General features: G+C 47.4%; 1 long non-coding RNA gene across 3 annotated transcripts; it reads left to right on the top strand.

Annotated features, from left to right (window-relative positions):
- The first annotated feature begins 1548 nt into the window (after window positions 1-1548).
- Window positions 1549-8075, top strand: LOC130372553 (uncharacterized). Of its 3 annotated transcripts, none has more exons than XR_008893361.1 (13): window positions 1549-2970; window positions 3463-3523; window positions 3614-3686; window positions 3932-4876; window positions 5035-5121; window positions 5390-5452; window positions 5641-5717; window positions 5839-5927; window positions 6034-6324; window positions 6618-6683; window positions 6840-6964; window positions 7478-7562; window positions 7707-8075. It is a non-coding gene; the product is annotated as an uncharacterized LOC130372553 (long non-coding RNA). The 3 variants fall into 3 exon arrangements; XR_008893360.1 differs by having other exon boundaries at window positions 1550-2970; window positions 5641-5927; window positions 6034-6117; window positions 6227-6324; XR_008893359.1 differs by having other exon boundaries at window positions 5641-5927.
- Window positions 8076-22946: the final 14871 nt, after the last annotated feature.

The raw sequence follows: 22946 nt of genomic DNA, 5'->3' as shown, positions 1-22946 counted from the left end.
AAACCTTTGCAGCATATCAGAGAGTGCAGCACCCCTAATGTTCAACCTACCCTCACTCCTCTTCCATGACCACCACCGTAGTGGCTCACATCAGATTCGGAACAATGTTACAACGGAACTGCCCCTGCCTACCTCAAAGCAAGTCAGACCGCACACTCAAGCACAAGCGCACTACTCAATTCCCTCAGTTGGACTCCTGGAACCGCCATGGTAAAGCAAGCAAAAGTTGCACAACAAAGTCACAACTCTACTCGGTTTTGGCACCGCAGTGGTTGAACGAGTTCCCTGCCAATGTCAGGATTGCAGAGTCGCTCGCCAGCTTCCACAAGTTACTAGAGACTCGCTTGTTTGGAATCGCTTGTTATATGAACATCCTTACTGTACCGACAGCGATAATGTTTCTTTCTTCTGAAAAAGGTATTTATTGTAAGTCACTTTGCATAAAAGCATCTGCTATATGTAAATGTGTGAGCATGGCCACGGTTTAAATTGGCATTGGTTACTTTATGCGTGCCTAAACAGGGTTCTACCTGGCATTGGGTACTTGCTGTGAGTGTGGCCATGATTCTTCCTTGCATTGGGTACTTGCTGTGAGCAGTACCGCGGGAAGTAGGGGTGCTGGGGGTGCTGCAGCACCCCCAGCACCCCCAGCTGAGGCTGGGGGTGCTGCAGCACCCCCTGTCTGAGGCTCTGTCTTATCACAGAAAACGATCATTTCTAAAATCTCTGGCCAAAGTGGAGATTTCTGAAAACGCTGGTTAAGTGTTGTCGTGTCAACGGGGAGAAACGGGATTTTAGGTTCTGAAGCGTCACATTATGCACCAGGAAATGCTTAAAGTCATGTGAGCGCCCGCTGTACCGTATTGCACTGTTTCGGCCCGTGGCAAAGCGAGTCATCCTCGCTGCTGTCCAAGGCATTTTGAGACGCAGCATTTATTTAATGCTCATATGACCTAGTGCTGAAAAAAAGTTATATGAAAAAGTGTGAGGGGAGCGGTGGTGCGCTAAACTTGTTCTGTGAGCAGCTGGATGTGAACCATGGTGTGAACACAACGATCGATTTTTCGACTGTGCGCGCATGCACTGGTGTAATTGAGCTGCGCTGCTATATATCTTTTTTATCAATGTAGCGAGTTGCGAGTAGTGCAGGCTGAGTTTTTTTTTTTTCAGCACCCCTTGCTGAGAATACGTTCCCGCGGCTATGGCTGTGAGCGTGGCCATGGTTCTACCCGGCATTGGGTACTTTATGCGAGCATGATCAGGATGGTCATGCTTGCAGGTCCAGATGACAAGGCCATCCGGTCCTTGGAGATGGGTCCCCTTGAATCAGAAACCATCTTGGAAAATCCCAACAAGGATCCTCTTTAAGCTGCAGTTATGCTCCATTCAGATAAGGAGGTAAAGAAACCCTCACTGGGGCTTCAAGATCTCTGAAGAGGAACATTGAAATGTGCTCAATGGCTCTTTCCTGTAAGAGCTGGGGTGTTTTCTAGTCGCTGAGGAAGAGCCCTCACATCCTACCCTTGGCATTTCTCCTGGGGGAGTCCCTGTCACGGCCTTGAAGGATGTTCCAGTTCATGTAACCAATGTTACGACGGCCTTTTGAACACTTGGTTTCTCTAGAGGGGGCACATCTACAGAACGGTAGACTTCAGGCGGCATCGTATCCTACCATTCATCTCTGGGCACTCGGACAAAACCCAGATCAATAAGTCAACGCTCATGCAATGTGGATGCAAATCTTTGAGAGTTGCAAGGACGTGGACGAAAGGCATCTGAACACAACAGAGAAAGATTGTTTGGTATTTCTAGAATTATGGGTCTATTTTATTACCGTTATGTATTTGTTGAGGGTGCAGTTGCAGGTTATGGTTTGGTTTCCTCTGAGCTTGAAATTATCTTTTGGGCATGTCTTTTATTCCTGGAAATATCTAGAATATTTATAAACGTGGGCAATATTCTGAGATTAAGTATTTCAGCTTTTGGGGCAGGATGCCAGGTTAAGGGCTCTGGCCTTACATGGTTTATTTTTTTTGGTGAGGTTGTGAGCCTTGTTTATTGGTGGTAGTAGTTAATTTGTAAAATTGGGGAACTGTATTTTATGTATGTTGTATACTATGTATGTTTTAGTACCAACAGCAACAAACTACTAGATCGACTTAAGGTAGGTCTGTTGGCTGTATTTTGATATGAGAAGATTATCAAAGGACTCCCAAGATCTTCATCGCCGTTCAGCTCAAGGTGAGGTGCTGGTTACGTTACTTATGGGTGGTCCGTGCTGGAACGTTGGGATTCCAGTCGGACGGTTTTGGGTTGTTTGCGCAGGTTGGTAGTTAGATTTATGGATGTTGAGTCCCCTGAGGGCAACTGGCAGTACGATCCTCTGGTATTACCCAATTTCTTCAGTAACCATCTACAATATTTGACAAATTTATTGAGGGCATACATTATAAATCATAACAATGGCAGTTATCAGAAAAACATCGCGTAAAACAACGTCTTCAATAATTGCTATCTACAAACGACCCTGCATTCTTGCGCGCTAATTTTCGAGTCTCGCGTACACGATGCGGAGATCTCTGAAGACTGCAACATTTGAATTTGAGGCAATTTGACGTTTCCATACTACGGCTCCTTAGATCTACAACCAGCAGCTGACTGGCTAAGTATAATTTGAATTATATTACTATTGATACTGCTATTCTTAAAATTTGGGCTGTGACTTTCAGTTAAACCCAACTAAATGGCAAGGAGTTACTTCTTGCATTATAGGCTACTTTTGAAGACTAGTAACGGTACCTAATCTGAAGGTAATGAACCGCTAAAATAATGGATCCATGTCTCACATGTTGAAGTAATATAGACCAAAGAGCTGTACAGAGTTGAACTCGTAACTGTGTTTTGTGTCACAAGGTGTTCGTCTCCTCGCCTCCCTGCTGTCACCACCGGTCTGAAGTCCATAACCGTGAGGTCAGTGCATTTTCAGTTTCAGTGCTTGGGCTGGATAGCTTCGGTCTCCTCAATGTCGTCTCTACTCGTCCTCAGAAATAAAGTGTTCAATGTAAACATTTGCGTAAAAACATATCATAGCTGTTCAGAAGAGTCAACTCATTTTATTGTTGCGTAAATGTTTCCGTGTCGTTAGATGAAATAACACAAGCAAACTTGGACCAGTGGTTCCTTTTAAGCACCCTGTGTTTATTGTATTGGTTTTCGGTTTATTCTTGGTGAGGCCATGATGTGAAGCTCAATTGAAAGATTCAAGCATACCCCAGCTTTGTATTCTCATTTCCTTACTCATTGACTTGGAAATTTGAGGCACAACGGTTTTTTTTAAAGGGAAATCATTAAAAGATTGCATCACTTCCACTTTCTGGTGCTGTGGTTGCTATGTGATTCCAGCGTGTGATTGATCATCTTTCCCTTTGTGATATCTTGTTTTTAAATTAAATGTGTTAACAGTGGGGCCAGCTCCAGCCCTTGCTGTCCTGAACCTGAACAAGATGTCCATCGAACCGCACAGGTGAGCTTTTGATGCAGTGTTTGACATCGATACCTACCGTAGTTGACCATCTTCGATAGCATTATGACCTTCTCGACGTGATCTGTGCAGCATGGTCGGAGGCAGGAGACGCGGAGGAGGAAGAGCTGCACCAGGCTCGCCAGTGGAAGTGGCATTCGATAGTGTAATTTAACTTGCTGTTGTGATATTCATAGGATGCATTTGCTATTTGAAGTCAATGTTTGATACTTGAGTTGTATTGATTTCAATTTTTCTATTACACTAAATTCTAAATAAATTGTCTTCCTAAATAATAATAATAATAATAATACATTTAATTTATAGTGCCCTAAAGACTTCAAACCTATATGTTGCTAGCTAATAAGTGTCATCACAGGTGATGTTGTGTGAGGCTGTCTGCCATTTCAGGTTCCCCTGGACCAGGGTGGACCAGAGGCTGAGGACCAGACCCCCTGGACCAGGAATGGGGCCCCAGGATGGACCAGAGGCTGAGGACCAGACCCCCTGGACCAGGAATGGGGCACCAGGGTGGACCGGAGCCTGTGGACCAGACCCCCTGGACCAGGAATGGGGCACCAGGGTGGACCGGAGCCTGTGGACCAGACCCCCTGGACCAGGAATGGGGCACCAGGGTGGACCGGAGCCTGTGGACTAGACCCCCTGGACCAGGAAAAGGGCACCAGGGTGGACCAGAGGCTGAGGACCTGACCCCCTGGACCAGGAATGGGGCACCAGGGTGGACCAGAGGCCGTGGACTAGACCCCCTGGACCAGGAATGGGGCAGAGGCTGAGGACCAGACCCCCTGGACCAGGAATGGGGCACCAGGGTGGACCGGGGCCTGTGGACCAGACCCCCTGGACCAGGAATGGGGCACCAGGGTGGACCGGGGCCTGTGGACCAGACCCCCTGGACCAGGAATGGGGCACCAGGGTGGACCAGAGGCTGAGGACCAGACCCCCTGGACCAGGAATGGGGCACCAGGATGGACCAGAGGCCGTGGACCAGACACCCTGGACCAGGAATGGGGAACCAGGGTCGACCGGAGCCTGTGGACCAGACCCCCTGGACCAGGAATGGGGCACCAGGGTGGACCAGAGGCTGAGGACCAGACCCCCTGGACCAGGAATGGGGCACCAGGGTGGACCAGAGGCTGAGGACCAGACCCCCTGGACCAGGAATGGGGCACCAGGCTGGACTGGCGGGTAACCAGTTCCCCTGGACCAGGTATGGGGCACCAGGGTGGACTGGGGCCTGTGGACCAGACCCCCTGGACCAGGAATGGGGCCCCAGGGTGGACCGGAGGGTAACCTGACCCCCTGGACCAGGAATGGGGGCCCAGGGTGGACCGGAGGGTAAGGTTTTAGTTATTCTAAATAATTGTGGAGGGTGATTTAATCATTTTTCCGTTAAGATTTTCATGCTGTGAGATTTTGCCAGAGCTATGATATGAGGGAATATTTTGGGTCATCCAAGTCGTATGAGCTATACAATCCCCGGGGTTTGTTACCAGATGTTGGAGAGCTGACAGCGGAGCCAGGGTGGAGGGAAGCTGATGGAGCTGTGGTGGAGGGGCTGCCTGACGAAGCCTGACTCTAAAGTGATTATCACTAACTGCTTCTGAACCTTTATTCTTGACTGTTACTTCTGATGGCTGATTAAGAGAGAACAGTCCCCGGGTTAATGGAGGCATCGGTGAATGTTTTATATTTATAGACTCAATAACTCCTAAATGTGAAGGCTACAGAGTGTGCGCTACTAGTACACGACTTCTACTTCAAGTTTTGTAATTCAACTTGGTCTGTCGGCTAATGTGGGAAAATGTATTCGTGTCCTGATTTTAAAGTGTGTTTGCATTATGACCAAAGGAAGCTGATGACCAACCAGGAACGAGACGAGGACTACGATGGGACTGCTTAAGTCTTCTGAAGGTCAGTACCAAGTCAACTTTTCTTTCTACAAATTGCCAAGCGTGCATGTTTCTTAGTGCAAGTTTAAAATATAAAATTAACATTCTATTCCTTTCACACTCAAGCCAGCACTCGGGTTCAGAATGATTTTAAACGGCGCTTCCAAAGAATAAATGGCTGAACAATTACCACTGTTTTGTTGGAGACAGGAGTCCTTGGCTGAGGAGGGCTGATGGGGGGAACCGTGCATCTGGAGGAAGACCATGGATCTGCCGGCCAATAAGGAGTACTGGGAAGTTTGCATAACTATCGTTTACAGTAAATCGGACATTACAGCAAACCATATTTTGCCGAACAATTTAAACCACTGCTGTGTGACCAGACTAACTACCAATGTTTGATACCAGACATGGAGGGGAACCCACCGGTGGGTTGCAGACCATGGCTCTTTGGTGGAGGGGAGCTTACGGAGTTGTGCTGATGACCACCTCCTGGGGTAAGGACACCTGTCGCTAACGTGATTTATTTTTATTTAATTTTTTTATTGAGCTGGCAGTGAGTGATGGATTACTACTACTAAACTAGCCACTCAACTTCACCAGACCAGAATTCCTTTGCCGAGGAGAGCTGACGGAGGAGCGAGGCACCAGGAGGAAGACCGTGACTCCGTCTACCAGCCAGTGGAAGTGATAAGGCTGCATCAACTATAGTTTACTATCGGACATGACGGCCAACTATGTAACCAGACTGAATAATGCTGTTTGTTACCAGATGCACCACTGCTGTTTGTTCCAGACTAGGACTCCGGGATGGAGGGGAGTGATGGAGGGAGCCGTGCTCAGGATCTGCTGGGGGAGGATGTCCCTCGTGGCGTAATGGCACCCGTCTCTGAGGTGATCATCGTTCTCACACCCCCTCTATGGAATAGACTACTCCTACTACTGCTAAACTAGCCACTCAACTAGTCCTATATCTGTCTCTCCATCCCTTTGACCAAAATGATGTTGAGGAAACGTTCCCTGGGTTAATGGAGCGATGAGTGGACACGATTTATTAAGACTCTCAATTTGGCTCTCCACATGCACATTTTAAACATAAGTTCTGAAAGTTGCATTTTTTTCTATTTAAAAGATTCTAGTGAGGTGCGAGACAGTTTTAGTTAATATCCTGATTGTCTTGTGACTAGATGACTCAGACGACCCACCAGGATCTGCTCGGAGGACTACGATGTGACTGCTGAAGTCTCTGGAAGGTGAAGTCCAGCTAGTCAACATTGTGTTGTATAGGTCATGTGACAACAAGAAGTGCGCTCTTGAATTCACACACCAGAGTATCTGTTGGGGCATATTTCAAATATTAAAACAAATCGCTATTAATCTTTCATCTCATTTCTGAATGACTTCCAAAGAATAAAGCTGCACCCACCCATGGCTCAACTAATGGTGTTAACCAGACCAGGAACCTTGGCCGAGACCTGAAGGAGGAGCCGTGCATCTGGAGGAACACCACGAGGCTACCTGCCAAGGATTACTGGTGAGCTGGCATGAACTGTATGGTTTACTACCAGACATTAAAGCAAACAACTACTTATACCAGATCGCCCCAAGCTAGTGTTTGGTTACCAGACCATCCACCTACCATTGATGCCACATAGCTCAAACACTACTGTTTTTGCTACCAGACCATCAAATGATCACTGTGACTGGACATTGAGGCCTAACCTGCCCTGTTTGTTACCACTAGGAGGGTGTGAAAAGGGGAGCTGATGGTGGAGCCATCAATGGTACTGGCTTCAGCCCCCAGTTCATAGGCCACTTGTAATGATGTGCATCTGAATTCAAGTGAAAGAAATGTAATGTCTGCAGCACTGCTTAAGCTCCCATATTTATTTATTTATTCATTAAAAAGTTAGCAGCAACATTTTGACCCTGTTGGGTCTTCTTCAGGCAAATCCATCTGCATTCACCAGGTGTCTTTGGGCAGGAGGGTCTGCTAAACACCTGAACACCAACATTTTGAATAATCCATGTCGTCAATCTTTCTAAGGTGCGGTTGAAGTGCTGTGTTCGGTCCGGGGGAAGACGCAACTGAGCCGTATCTCACCTGCATCTGAACCTCCGGAGCTCTTCAGGTCAGTAGTCCTCGGCTGAAGATAACATGGACGTTTTGGTTAACTACAGTTGTAAATTGATTATTGATTACCTGACACTTCTTAGATATTTACATACAGTCTTAAAGTGAACATGTTTTATGTTTTCCTCTGGCTACATTTCAGATTGACCAACCCGCGGCGCCGCATCACAGCTCCTCGTCGCTGGCCTGTGGATTCATCTTCTAACACACTCGCAGAACGTGACTTTGTCACAATCTGCTGCACGTCAGGAGGCTCCTAACGTGTTCCATCGATGGTTTCTTTCCTCCCCACTGTGGGAGTGTTCCTTGTTTTTTCAAGTCGTTGGGGTTCAGAGTTAGGGACAGAGTTAGGGAAAGATGGTTAATTCATGGACTGGTTTCACGACGAACTGCTCGAATTGGGACACACCAGTCCACCCCAAAATGTTTCAATGTGCACACGCTTGTTCAAATGTATACAAAGGTGTTTTATAATATAAAATACTATTCAAATCCTACCTGGTTGCTTGGTTTTTTTTTCATCATGTTGCCTAGCCGTGACCTCCCCCTTCTACCTTAACCTCCAGCCTCCCTTCTACCCTTACCTTACACCCCCCACCCTAACCCCTCAACCTCCTTCCCTCCCCTCCCACCCTCCTTCCCTCCCCTCCTCCCCCCTCCCTCCCTCCTCCCCTCCTAACTTGACTTCCCTCCAACCTCCCTCCTCCCCTCCTACCTCCCTCACCTCCTACCTCAACCTCCCTCACCCCCTACCTCCTCACCTCCCTCATCACCTCCCTCCCCTCATCACCTCCCTCGCCTCCTCCCCTCCCCTCCTCCCTCACCTCGACCCCTACCTCGACCCCTACCCTCGACCCCTACCCTCGACCCCCTCCCTCGACCCCCTCCCTCGACCCCCTCCCTCGACCCCCTCCCTCGACCCCCTCCCTCGACCCCCTCCCTCGACCCCCTCCCTCGACCCCCTCCCTCGACCTCCCTCACCTCCTTCCTCGACCTCCTTCCTCGACCTCCCTCACCTCCTTCCTCGACCTCCCTCACCTCCTTCCTCGACCTCCCTCACCTCCTTCCTCGACCTCCTTCCTCGACCTCCCTCACCTCCTTCCTCGACCTCCTTCCTCGACCTCCTTCCTCGACCTCCCTCACCTCCTTCCTCGACCTCCCTCACCTCCTTCCTCGACCTCCTTCCTCGCCTTCCTCGACCTCCTTCCTCGACCTCCTTCCTCGACCTCCCTCACCTCCTTCCTCGACCTCCTTCCTCGACCTCCCTCACCTCCTACCTCGACCTCCTACCTCGACCTCCCTCACCTCCTTCCTCGACCTCCCTCACCTCCTTCCTCGACCTCCTTCCTCGACCTTCCTCGACCTCCCTCACCTCCTTCCTCGACCTCCTTCCTCGACCTCCCTCACCTCCTTCCTCGACCTCCTTCCTCGACCTCCCTCACCTCCTTCCTCGACCTCCTTCCTCGACCTCCCTCACCTCCTACCTCGACCTCCTACCTCGACCTCCCTTACCTCGACCTCCTACCTCCTACCTCGACCTCCCTCACCACCTACCTCCACTCCTCACCACCTCCCTCCCTTCACCTATAATTTAAGCAAAGTTAACGTTTGTCTCTTTTTTTGGGGGAAATTCTTTATCTGCTTTTAACCCATCCGGGAGCCGGTGAACACGCGTGGTCGCTAGTCACCCCTGGATGACTAGCGACCACTTTGTGGAAGCTAGTGTGGCTCTGAATAAAGAATAAACATAGGGTTCACCAGAACACCCCGCCATGGGCAGCCACGGTGCGGCGCTCAGGGAGCCGGTGGGGGTTTCAGGTGCCTTGCTCAAGGGAACCTCATCCATGTAGAGTACTCCACATTTTCTTTTTCCCTACCGGTCGGGATTTGAACCGGCCACCCTCCGGTTAGGGGTCCGACTCCTTAACCAATAGGCCACGGATGCCCAGTCCTACGTCAACCTCCCTCCCGCCTACTTTGTACCAGTGAGCTCTCATTTTAGTCGAATAGGCAAATAATAGGCAATCTTCGTCTGGGTCCACACCGTTTTGTGTCCTGGATGATCAAATGTAGGGGATTGTTTGGAAGTAGGGTTTCAAAGGTGAACCGATTTACCTCTAGGCCTATGATGTTTGAGATGGGTTTGGTGTCTTTTATTTATTTATTTTTGACTTTTTAAATGTCAAGTACATGGGCGGCATGTGGCTCACTTGTTAGAAAAAGCGCCGTATAAATACAGTCCATTTACCATTGAGGACTGTGGTTGAATCCCAGCTGCTGAGCCCTGCGATGGGAGGGTTGTGCGGCGACGGTGATGACGTTGTGGAGAAGAAAAGCTTCCTGCAGGACGATTGTCGCGGTCCCCTGCCTGCTCTCTTTACCCCACCCCTCCCCAATCTAACGGAGGAGCGGGGAGCGGCTGTGTGAATGAGGGGCCAGCCTCCATCGCCACCGCGGTGCACCAAACTAATTACACTGCGAGAGCAAAACAGCAATTAGCAGCAAGTCTCTCTCTCCTCGTTAATCAAACAAAAAGCTCCTCTCTATTTATAACTGATTAATGGCTTGCTTAAGCACGGCAAGATATTTATGTTGTCGTTAATTGTGAGCAGCTTGGTGTTCTCTCCCCCCCCCCCCCCCCCACCCTCCCTCCCTCCTTCCTCCCTCCCCCACCGCCCTCCCCCCTCTCGGGGACACGCATCACACATCCAGGCGTCACACAGACCTGCCACGCTGCGATGCCGCCCATTGTTGTGCCGTCAGAGGTGGGGATGGAGCGAGGGCTTGGGCGGGCGATTGGGACTCTTTCAGGATGGGAGCTGTTGTTGTTTTGGTTCTTCCTGCCAAGGATACTTTGAACATCAATGATGAGATCTTCATTTGACATTGAAGTTGTTAGGATAAGGACAACTGAGACAAATACAATGTAGCCAAAAGTGCCCAAGACGCCCAAGGTGGACCTGTTTGTATTGCAACCCTATATTGTATATATTTATAAGTTGCACATATTGTAAAGAGCAGAGGTCATAGTTATAGATGAGGACCAGATGTGAGAATGTGATTTCTTACCAATCAGGGCATCTCTTCTCTGATTATTTCAGGGAATCCATCTAGCATTAGATGGATAGATGGATTACTAGTCATTGAAATATATTGAACGCCCTATGTTTTTAAATAAGGAAATGAGTTTGGTTATATTTGGAGACAGAATCGTGATAACATCGTGGTTTGTGATCCTGCCTTGAAATCGTGAGATAACATGTTTGCAATACAATTACAATTAGGGCATTTAGCAGACACTTTTATCCAAAGCGACTTACATCGGTTAATACACATATTGACACACCGACGGCAGAGTCAACCATGCAAGGCGACAGCCAGCTCGTCAGGAGCAGTTAGGGTTAAGTGTCTTGCTCAGGGTCACATCAACACTCAGCTAGGAGGAGCCGGGGATCGAACTAGCAACCTTTCGGTTACAGGACAACCGCTCTACCTCCTGAGCTAAGCCGACCAATACGGCCCCTCCCCTACTACCTGGTGCCTTCGTGTGTGTGCTACGCTCAACCAGCTTAGGGTCCGGGGAAGACCCTCCCCTGACAGGCCTCTGTGTGAAGAAACATATCTGTCTGTCTCTCTCTCTGCAAAAACGGTTCCCTGTCAGTCTATCTCTCTCGGTCTGTTTGTCTGTCGCCTACCTGTCTTTCTCTCTCTCTCTGTCCCTGTCTGTCTGTCTCTGTCCTGCTCTGTCTCTCGCTCTGTCTCTCAACACAGACAGTACAAGCCGATGTATGTCTCTTTGTATGCAGGTATGAAGTACTGAGACACACACTCTCACGTGTGTGTGTGTGTGTGTGTGTGTGTGTGTATGTGTAATTGCGCGTGTGTGTGTGTGTGATGGAATGGCAGGCAGAGCGCGAGAGGCGAGGATCAAGGGCTCAACGCTAAACTAGCGGCTAAAGATACCACAGAGAGATTAGCGCCGATTCCCACAACGCTGACAGCTGCTTGTACGCCGCGCTAAAGATACTGTTCCAGATTAGCAGCACAACAATACCCGGGCAGCTGCCGTCTGCCATCCCATAATACAATAGGAGGGAGATGGGGGATCAGCGCTGGAGCTGAGGAACATGTGTTAGCGTCACAAAGAGATTGTCAGCTTCAAACGCCTTACATCGCTCTGCCTTCCCTCAGCATCAGCACCAGCCCCCCCCAGCAGCCAGGGCACGCTGTCTTACACCGCTCTGCCTGCTCCTGTCTTACACCGCTCTGCCTGCTCCTGTCTTACACCGCTCTGCCTGCTCCTGTCTTACACCGCTCTGCCTGCTCCTGTCTTACACCGCTCTGCCTGCTCCTGTCTTACACCGCTCTGCCTGCTCCTGTCTTACACCGCTCTGCCTGCTCCTGTCTTACACCGCTCTGCCTGCTCCTGTCTTACACCGCTCTGCCTGCTCCTGTCTTACACCGCTCTGCCTGCTCCTGTCTTATACCGCTCTGCCTGCTCCTGTCTTACACCGCTCTGCCTGGTTCTCTCACTGTGTTCCTCTCTCTCTCTCTCTCTCTCTAACTCCCCTGTCCTCTGTAACCTTGGTTTGTCTTCTTTCTCTCTCTGTTGTCTTTGGCTCTCTCTGATCTCTCTCTCTTCTCTCTCCCATTGTGTTCCCCATCTCTCTTTCTCTCCCTCTCACTTCTCTCTCCCATTGTGTTCCCCATCTCTCTTTCTCTCCCTCTCTCTTTCTCTCTCCCATTGTATGTTCCCCATCTCTCTTTCTGCTCTCTCTCTCTTTCCCTGACTCTTTATTCACTTTGATGTTTCTTAACACAACAGGATCACATTCATTACATTCACAATGAGAACAGGAAACATCTCCTGACATGCCAAGTTCTCTCTCTCTCTCTCTCTCGTCTCGTCATCTGCGTTATCTCCTTTCTCTCGACTCTTCGTCTCGCTTTCTCAGAATGCATCTACCTCATCCAACACACACACACACCCACACACCCAATCTCGTATCTGATTTCGGTGGGTCCATTGTTGTGTGATATCATTCTGACACACGCCACACAAATATAATAAGACATAATCATGACAATCATGCCTTTTGTACTCTCTCTCTCTCTCTCTCCCTCTCTCTGGATCATGTTGGATTCTTCTTAGCGATGAAGAAACGGCACATTGTCAGCCATGCGATCTCTCTCTCCTACACCCATCTTTAAGCCCGTCGCTATTGTCCTGAACATCGACCCCTGGTCCCTCTTTGTCCCGCAGCATAAAGGCTGAGATTGGACCTAACGTTAAACTGTGGAGCCATTGTCAAGGTGGGCCTTCCTGGGAGGTAAACAGTCCCCTTTACAGGACGTGGGTGAAGGCATTCAATCTCCCTGCTATTACTCTCTGAATGCCACACACACACACACACACACACACACACACACACACACACACACACACACACACACACACACACACACACACACACACACACACACACACACACACACACACACACACACACACACACACACACACACACAATTAGGGCTGTGGTGTCTGATCGGCAAGAATCACTATAATCACATTCCTGCACTTGGGAGATCTCTCTCTCTCTCTCTCTCTCTCTCTCTCTCTCTCTCTCTCTCTCTCTCTCTCTCTCTCTCTCTCTCTCTCTCTCTCTCAGAGCTAATTTCCCTAGTTGTGTGGACCGCCGGCGTACGCACCCTGAGTCGTGTGTGTATAATCAGACACACACACAAACAAACCGCAAACACACGTACATAAATACAAATTCACTTATATGTACACATTCTCCCATGAATACTAATAACGTTCTGTATAGTTGCTGCGTATGCACAAACACACACACATTGATATGCTGAGACAACGCACACATATCAAAACATGATCTCACACACAAACACAATCATGTAAAAGCACACACACACAAACATTCAGAAATGTACCTGTTGCCCTCATCATCTCTGAGTGCACAACATTGAGGCGGTCAGAGAAAACGTTTGAATTGAAAAACCCCATATATGATATATTAAATGATATACTTGAATGATATCTTAGCTATAACAACAGCTAGTTCTGACCAAGTGATTTGATTCGACAGGAGTTGTCCTATCAGTTCTGAGTTTCATTGTACCTGCACTAGGACTTTTTACTATACACGTATAACTCTGCTTGACAGGTGTTCTAATTAACAATCGTTTATTACATAAACCACCGTTAGAGCAACGTCTGATCAGTTAACTCATATTAATCACACATGCAGCCGAAGCTACTGTCAGCAGACTCATATTTCACTGGTCTCAGAAGAAACAGAACATAGAGATAATGTACGTGTCACAAAGTAGCTGCGTTTAACAACCCATAAAATGTGGGCGTTTATCACTGATAAATAGTCAGCTCATAGAAGTGGTGTGTCAAAGCAATATCAGCCTCCAGGCCGTGCTGTTATACGCAATATCAGCTCTTCGGTGATTACCTGGGTTCCTAACCCGCGGCCTCGAACCCACAACCAATCACAGCCCTGCAAGTATCCAGCATCGGCGCCCCCTCTCGTATGATATCGCTGAAAAATGTGTGTGTGTGTGTGTGTGTGTGTGTGTGTGTGTGTGTGTGTGTGTGTGTGTGTGTGTGTGTGTGTGTGTGTGTGTGTGTGTGTGTGTGTGTGTGTGTGTGTGTGTGTGTGTGTTAGCTTCAACAATTTGTTTACACGCTTATAATATGTTTTATATAAGAACTCATAACCCGCTAATCACTTCTATACAGTGTAAGACATAACATTAAACAGTGTATGACGATAAGAGCGGTCCGCTGACAGAGTGCCTGAAGTTCCTCTTCCGGCCGCTAGATGTCAGCCGTGGACCACTGAAGCGTGCAGGGGGTGCGACGTCTGAACACTGGAGCCTGAGATGATGGACAGATGGCTGGTCACTCATCCAGACATGTCACCGCTCGCTGCAGAATAATATCAAAGTCAACTCAGAACGAGGGATACGCCATCCACTCGAAACAAATTCTTAACACTTCCAACAAAATAGTATTGTAAGTAAAAGCCAGGGCGGATTTGGTCAGCGCTCAGCACAGATGTCCCCCGTTGTGTTAAATATCAAACTCACATCCTCTTAACGTGGTTCAGCTGTGGATCTCGTGGATAAATGCTCACAATTATAATGTTTTAATCCAGATTGAATTCAGATACTAGTGTTTATTACAGAGCGTGAGAGTCCGTGCATCATAAACAAATGGCCTACATAATAATGTGGGAAATATTAAATTAAATAGCAACATCTGTCCTGTTTTTCGGGGATCTGACAAGGATCTGCGATTTCCGTGACATTTTATTTCAACTATTTATATTCATAATTGAAGTGATCAATTCTGGGAATTATTGATAAAATATGAATAATTTTGGATGGCGTTTTATTATTATGATTATTATAACTATAATTATTATTATTTTAGTTTTCATATTTGGAACAAGTCTAGGTCGATCGGACTCTTGCTCCGCCAGATTCATTAAAGATCACTCAGCCTCGATGCCGGCCCCGGATTAAACATCAAAGAAGTGACACCCGTCAATCATATGGGAACAATATTTGCGAGGCTTAAAAATAAACCTCCAAGTCCGAGAGTTTCTACTGCGTCACATTTAAATATTTTTAATTTTTTAATTAGAGCTGACTATAAAATATCAAAACAGGCGTCTATTTATTTTCAACATAATTAATCTATAAAAATCCCAAATAAAATAAGAGGTCATTATGTTACACTGTTCAAGGCCTTGTGACAATCGAACTCTGACTGTCTAACCCCGTCTGCGCGTGACCCGCTGCTCTGCGCGTGACCTGTGGCCTGAAAAGCCGCCAATAGTTTTCCCGCGTGCGAGGAGGAGAGCTTTTAAAACAAGACCTTTTGTCGGCGCGCGGATCACAAGAGAGACGTCATCTCACCCCGTGGTGACCGCGCGCTTTCTCTCGTCTTCTTACACGGGGCCTCAATGGAAAAACACACACACACACACACACACACACACACACACACACACACACACACACACACACACACACACACACACACACAAAACAAAGTGTGCAGGTCTTCAGGTGTTTGCGTGCGCGAGTGTGTGTGCGTTCATTTGCGTTTGCGCGCATGTACGTATGGTTGTGTATGTTTGCGCGTGCGTGAGCGAGGCGTGAGGCGGGGTGTCGTTGCGGCGCGCGAGAGGGAGAAAGAACCCGCTCCTAACGAACATGCATTAGCGCTACGGAGGCTCTTTCATCGCGCCGCCGTCGCCTTTCAAACGCGTGTCCCCCCCCCCCCCCTCATTCAGAGGCGGCATCAGAGCTCCGGTGGTGGGGTGTGTGTGTGTGTGTGTGTGTGTGTGTGTGTGGGGGGGGTCTTTTTAAACACTCAAATGGGTCTCATCTGAAATAATGAACGCGTCCTTGAGAAGAAACAATCGCGCGCCATCTACGCGGAGGCGGTAGAGGAGGACGCGGAGATGGCGCGCGATTGTTTTCAAGTCTGACGCTGCCGAACTCCGAATGAGTTCTGCTCCGCGGGCACTAATGCGCACACACACGCAGGCGCGCGCACACACGCAGGCACGCACACAGGGTTTTCTTTTCATCTCCCGTCCTTGTTGTTTGGACTTCCGATTTATCCTCTCCTTCACTCCTCTACTCGTCTTCTGTTCTTAACTTTTGTTCTCCTACTCTTCTCATCGTCTCTGCTTCGTCTCTTCTCCTCGTCGTCGTTTTATATTTTTGCTCAATAGTTTATTTTCCGATTTCTCTTAATTGCTCAGAACAACAAAAGTCTGTCTTTCATCTTTTGTGTGCGACATCTTCAAACCTTATTTAGTCAGATAGTCATGAACTCGTTGAAACCCTCTGCTTGTCTCTGGTGTGGTGGACGCTTTGTACTGGTTTTGTACAGGGTCTGACCTGGTTGAGGACAGACCTGAAGAACGGACAGTTCTGCTGTTCTAAACTGTGGTCTGTGGGCCGCATTGTTGCAGGAACCCAAAATGGCTGCAGAGTCCTGATCATAAACAAATCTGATGGAACAAAACGCTGCAGTCAGGAGGATAGAGAGAAGAGTTTAGAAGAATCTCTCTCTCTCTCTCTCTCTCTCTCTCTCTCTCTCTCTCTCTCTCTCTCTCTCTCTCTCTCTCTCTCTCTCTCTCTCTCTCTCGGGTCCCTGCAAAAAAGCCACAAAGCTGCTTCTCGCTAGGTAATAATAGCTTTGCGACATTGTCTCTTAAGATGGCTAGTTTCTATTAAATCTCACGGTGTCATTACAGTTCATATTCTTAATTATGCCGCAAATGTTCCCAAGGGAAAAGCACAGAGGCCACTTCTACACAATCTGTCCCTATGGCACTTAATTAAAAGTTTTCTTAAGAATAAATTGCATTCAATTCAATTAAAACTGTAATGCAAAACCCAAATAATGGGCATCGCCTCCTTCAACACACACACACACACACAGTGTGTCCCTTTCTCTCTTGCTCTCTGTTTCCAATAGGGGTAAAAAGTGTGTATCTCTCTCTCCTAACGCAGCCCCCTAGTAGGGAAATATGCAAAAATCAAATATCTCCTCGCCTCCTACGTGGGCCCGAGGCGGGGAGCACACAGCAACACTCCTGCTATTTCTGGAAGATTCTCTCAATTCACAGCGTGACCAATGAACCGCCGCGTCCCCAGCCCGTAGTTATCGGAGGCGCGCAGGGCCGTCGCGTTGGGCGCGGAGAAGAAAGGAATTATACGTAGAGGAAGAAATGACACAAGGACTCGCAGGGTAAAGGGTGATAAATAAATAGTGTGTGTGTTTGTGGATGATGTGTGTGGTGGGTAGGATGTGTGTGTGTGTGTGTGTGTGCGTTTGTGCGTGGTGGGGAAGATGTGTGTGTGCGCGGGCGAGTGTGTGTGTGTGTGTGTGTGTATGTGTGTGTGGTGGGAGGATGTCTGTGTGTGTGTATATGTGTTTGAAGGCGTTCTGTGTGTTTGTGTGTGTGTGTGTGTGTCTGTGCGTGTGTGTGTGTGCGTGTGGTGGGAGGATGTGTGTGTGTGTGTGTGTGTATATGTGTTTGAAGGCGTTCTGTGTGTGTGTGTGTGTGTGTGTGTGTGTGTGTGTGTGTGAGGGCGTTCTGTGTGGGTATTTCCTGGTGGTTTTGATCTCGGCAGAACAAGACAACAAACCCATTCTTTTATGTCAGACACCCGGAAAACACATCCTAGAAAAACACATCGTTCCACGTGACGATAAATTAAATTATGGCTAATACTTATTTTAGGCGGTACAAAATGAGGGAAATACATCTTATTTAAAGCATTTGTTCCTGTTCTGATGATCCTATGCCTTGGCTGCTGTTCTTAATTTTAAAATGTCTCACATACTGTTTTACTTGCATGTTTAGTTTTATATGTATTAATTTCATTCTTAAATTGGCTTTATTGATTTGTGGTTCTAAACTTTTTTGACAGGAGTATTTCAATGCGGTGGGTTGTGTGTGAAAAGTGATCACCAACTTGCTTAATGAGAGGTGTTTGTGTTGTTTGTGCGTCCCTCTCTTAAAGACAAAAATACATCCTCCAAAGAAAAAGCCAAATGGCAGAGCTGTCGATTATTACACAACTATCTCCACAGGGCGGGCCTGCCAATCAAAGGCAGGGTGGGCCGGTCCTGTGACCACCAGCGGCCAATCAGGTGCCAAGGTTGGAACACACTTGAGTCCGAAGCTGATTTCTATGATTATCACCTCCTCGTTGAATTCAAGTTCAGCGGAACACCGACTGGGCTAACTTTAATTCCTCTAATTGTATGGAACTTTTCATAACAGGGTTTTTCTTACACTTAATTAACGGTCAATTTTACATCACAACAAATCATACGTCTCTCTGTAAGTAAAGACAAGGAAGTTCTCACATCACGGCCAATCGAATCCCTTCCCTCCAATATGTACAACAGCTGTACTTCCTGGATAACCTGATAAGTAGACACTAGTAAAACCACTGTAAGGGGCAGAGGGTAAAAGCCTGCGCTTAGTGACTAAATACTGAAAGGTTAATTATGTAAGAAAATACCTTGCAGAGCTATATGATGTTAGAGAGGGTTACACACACACACACACACACACACACACACAGACACACAAACACACACACACACACACACACGCACACACACACACACACACACACACACACACACACACACACACACACACACACACACACACACACACACACACACATACACACACCCATATATCCACAAATAAGTAGGCTGAATTAGTTGCAATCATTTAATAGGTTATTCATTCTACAGCTGTGGCAGGCAATATATTTTGCAAGCTTTTTTTGTTATAATTGTTGAAATTGGAATAAGACCATTCACCATTTCATATAAACTTTTCATTGGGCCCTGATGAAATGATTGGCTGGCCTACCTGTCTGTCTACCTGCTACGTACCTGCGCTGATTGGGCAGGCCGGGGTCCTCCCCCAAGGATAGCAGACCTCTGGCTAAAGCTAGCGAGCTCATCATAGTGGCAAAGCGGTGTGATTTCAAATGTTATTTCAACTGTTTGGAATTTATGCATTGAGTCAATTTAGTAGAGTTTTAGTTTGATATGAGTGAGGTTTTAGTTTTTGATTTCATTGTTAAGTTTGATCTCAAAATGGTGTTTTTATGAATATGAACCTAACTCAATCAGCACTTTCTGTCCCTATGTTTGATGATAGGCCTATATAATATTCACCTTTTAAAACATAACTGGTTATTGCTACCTAATAACTAGGTTTTAAATTTATTGCTGGAGCTCAACCTCACAAGTACCAGAAACCTTCATTAAAGTGGAGTCTGAGAGGATTCTGGTGATGCACTGAGACGCTTTCATTGTTAGTCATCAATTGAACAATCTTTTTGTGAGTACAAATATATAAATATATTTCTATAGATATATAAATATATATAAACACCAACACATGCATGCATGCATACACAACAAAAATCTATTCATTTTGAATTTAGTCCACACACACGCACACACACACACACACACACACACACGCATACACACACGCGCGCAGAAGGAAGAACATGAGGCCGGAGAAAGTCTCGAGGAAGGAGGAGGTTGAGGGTCACATGGTTTCGCTGTTAAAACTCCCGCCCACACACCGCGAAGGAACACTCGTCTCTTGTCAATCACACAATTACATCCCGGCTATTCTGGCTCCCGCTCGCTGGCGATTGGACAGCGAGGAGAGGAGCCACTCGCGAAGAGATAATTATTAGAGATATCTGACCTTGGCGTGTTTCCAGCTCTGATGATGGACACGCCGTAACTAAGGAGCCGCTCGGACAAAACGCTTGTCCGGCTGTGTGTGTTTCTCCTCCTCCTCGCTCCACTGAAGTACTTTTGGTTAAACTAAGCCTCTCTGCGCGGCGGCGGTGTTGGACACAGTGCCTGCCGCTCCGTAAAGAGCCACTTAGGAAGGAGAGGCACGGAGAAACACAAATTGGGTTACGGAGAGTCATAGAGATAAACTGTGTGTGAGGGATAGACTCTGATAACAGAAAAGAAAGACGGTTACCGAGAGAGTGAGGAGAAGACAGAGCGATAGACGTTATGTTAGAGTGTGTGTGAGATAGTCCCTCAAACAGAATGAGAGACGGTTACCGAGGGAGAGAGGAGAAGACAGGAAGATAGACGTTATGTTAGAGTGTGTGTGAGATAGTCCCTCAAACAGAATGAGAGACTGCTACCGAGAGAGAGAGGAGAAGACAGAATGATAGACATTATGTTAGAGACAGAGAGAGCAAAAGTGCGAGAGAGAGAGAGAGAGAGAGAAAGAGGCTGTTGGAGAGACTATGCTAAAGAATGGCTCAATGTTAGAGAGAGAGAGAAGAAGAACTTGGTAGATTCCTCATCTATGGATTATATTTGGTGGACATGTCGATGCAGACAGACACCTTTGCTTTAGAGTGGAGATGCAGAGAGAAAGGGGTCAACTAAGATCAATATCTACTGGTCGAACTCTTCTGTTTGTTAAGTGAAACATGCAAAGAATAATATTATTCATAATAAAAAAATCATAATAATTAATTTGTGTATGGATATCATTGCAATGTACATTGTGTGTGTGTGTGTGTGTGTGTGTGTGTGTGTGTGTGTGTGTGTGTGTGTGTGTGTGTGTGTGTGTGTGTGTGTGTGTGTGTGTGTGTGTGTGTGCGTGCGTGCGTGCGTGCGTGCGTGCGTGCGTGCGTGCGTGCGTGCGTGCGTGCGTGCGTGCGTGCGTGCGTGCGTGCGTGCGTGCGTGCGTGCGTGCGTGCGTGCGTGCGTGCGTGCGTGCGTGCGTGCGTGCGTGCGTGCGTGCGTGCGTGCGTGCGTGCGTGCGTGCGTGCGTGCGTGCGTGCGTGCGTGCGTGCGTGCGTGCGTGCGTGCGTGCGTGCGTGCGTGCGTGCGTGCGTGCGTGCGTGCGTGCGTGCGTGCGTGCGTGGGTTCGTGCATGTGCGAGTGTGTGGGGGACATGACACCTCATCCACAACTACACACACAGATCACCTCAGACTACAACTCCACAAAGTCGAGGGAAAGTACAACAGCCCCCCACCACCCCCCCCCCCCACCCCCCCAGTGGGAGGCGGTGGCTGACCCTAACACGGCGGCAGCAGCAGAGGCCTGGCCGCGAGCCCCCAGGTCTAGAGGGAGCTGACGGGGACAGAGCAGGGGCCAGCAGCCCCCCCCCCAGACCCAGAGGGGAGGGGAGCTCAGAGCGGCCCAGTTTAGCCTCTTGTTCTGGGTCACGGCACCTGGGCATAGCCGCCCGGACGGAGGTCTGGAGGACTGCCTGTCTGCTGCTGACGCACGCACACACACACACATATATTAACACACACAAATATGCACGCACACACACACACATATATTAACACACACAAATATGCACGCACGCACACACACACACACACACACACACGCGCACATGCACACCCACGCACGTGCACACACACATGTATATACACACACGCACATATATTCGCACAGAGGCACACACATGCACGCAGAGCCACACACGCACATGCACGCAGAACTACACACACATGCACACAGAGCCCAGACGCACACTCACACACACATACAAACACATGCAAGTCGTTTATCAAACGGAGATTGTGCGGCATTGTGTGTGATCATTCTGGTGACCTGTACTGTACGGCATTTGGTAAAGCGACACACAAACGTGTGTGTGTGTTTGTGTGTGGGCAGCTGGTCAGGGGCTTGGGTAACACATTAATATTTGCATCGTTAATGTTATTAAATTAAAATATAATTTTAAGAATCATTTTAAACGTAACTATTAATCATATTTATTTACTTTAGAATTGAAACAATGGCAATGTGTCCTCAATACAAATATTAGAATAATGCATCCTGACTAATAATTAAAGCATGAAATATATATAATATATTTAATATACATCATATTATTCTGACATTTCTTCCTCGGCAGTCCTGTGTGGCGTGGTTTTAACACGACTGCGTTGGGGTGTGAGGGTCTAGTATGACGCTCTCGATAAATATTAAAAACAAGAATTCGTAATTGGTCTTTAGATGTAATTTTAATTGTGCAAATCAAATATATTTACATCTTTTAACCATGGCACAGGAATGAAGGAAAGCCGTGGTGTTACATTATATTCTGTAACATTTCAGAAAAATATGAATGTAATTCTTCCCATCTTTACTTTGTGTTGTTGTGTTAACGGTGGTTGAGTTTGTGTTGTGTTTGAATGGTGCATCAGTCTGTGTTGTGTGTGAACGGTGCATCAGTTTGTGTTGTGTGTGAACGGTGCATCAGTTTGTGTTGTGTGTGAACGGTGCATCCCGCAGTGATAATAACATTAAAGTGTTTGAATGACACAGAGAAGGACAGAGCGGTAAATAGGTTTTAAATGTGACTCAGATGTCTCGCATATTTCACTGAAGCTCAGACATATCTGTACCAGGAAAATAAAAAAATAAAAAATGTATATATATATATATATATATATATATATATATATGCATACAGTGACACTTGATATTTACAATGATAAAGCAAATTGATAAAACAGCCACAATAAGACGTTTCCACTCAGATGTGAGGTGATAATCTGTCTCCCGTGGAGCCTTGCCTTCCTGTGTCTCCCTGGGTCCCAGTTCCCTGAGTGCTGTGTGGATTGAAGTGCCTTCTAAACAGCACAACATTCACACCGCTACGCTTCACGGGCAGCACAGGAAAGTCCTGGAAAGTAAAAGAAAGTATTTGTGTGTGTGTGTGTGTGTGTGTGGTTTAAGTGTGTGTCTGTGTGTGTGTGTGTGTCTCTT

This window comes from Gadus chalcogrammus, chromosome 19, assembly GCF_026213295.1.
Source record: "Gadus chalcogrammus isolate NIFS_2021 chromosome 19, NIFS_Gcha_1.0, whole genome shotgun sequence".
NCBI lineage: Eukaryota > Metazoa > Chordata > Actinopteri > Gadiformes > Gadidae > Gadus > Gadus chalcogrammus.
Note: the sequence above shows the minus strand (reverse complement) of the source record. Positions and strands in the feature narration are given on the sequence as shown.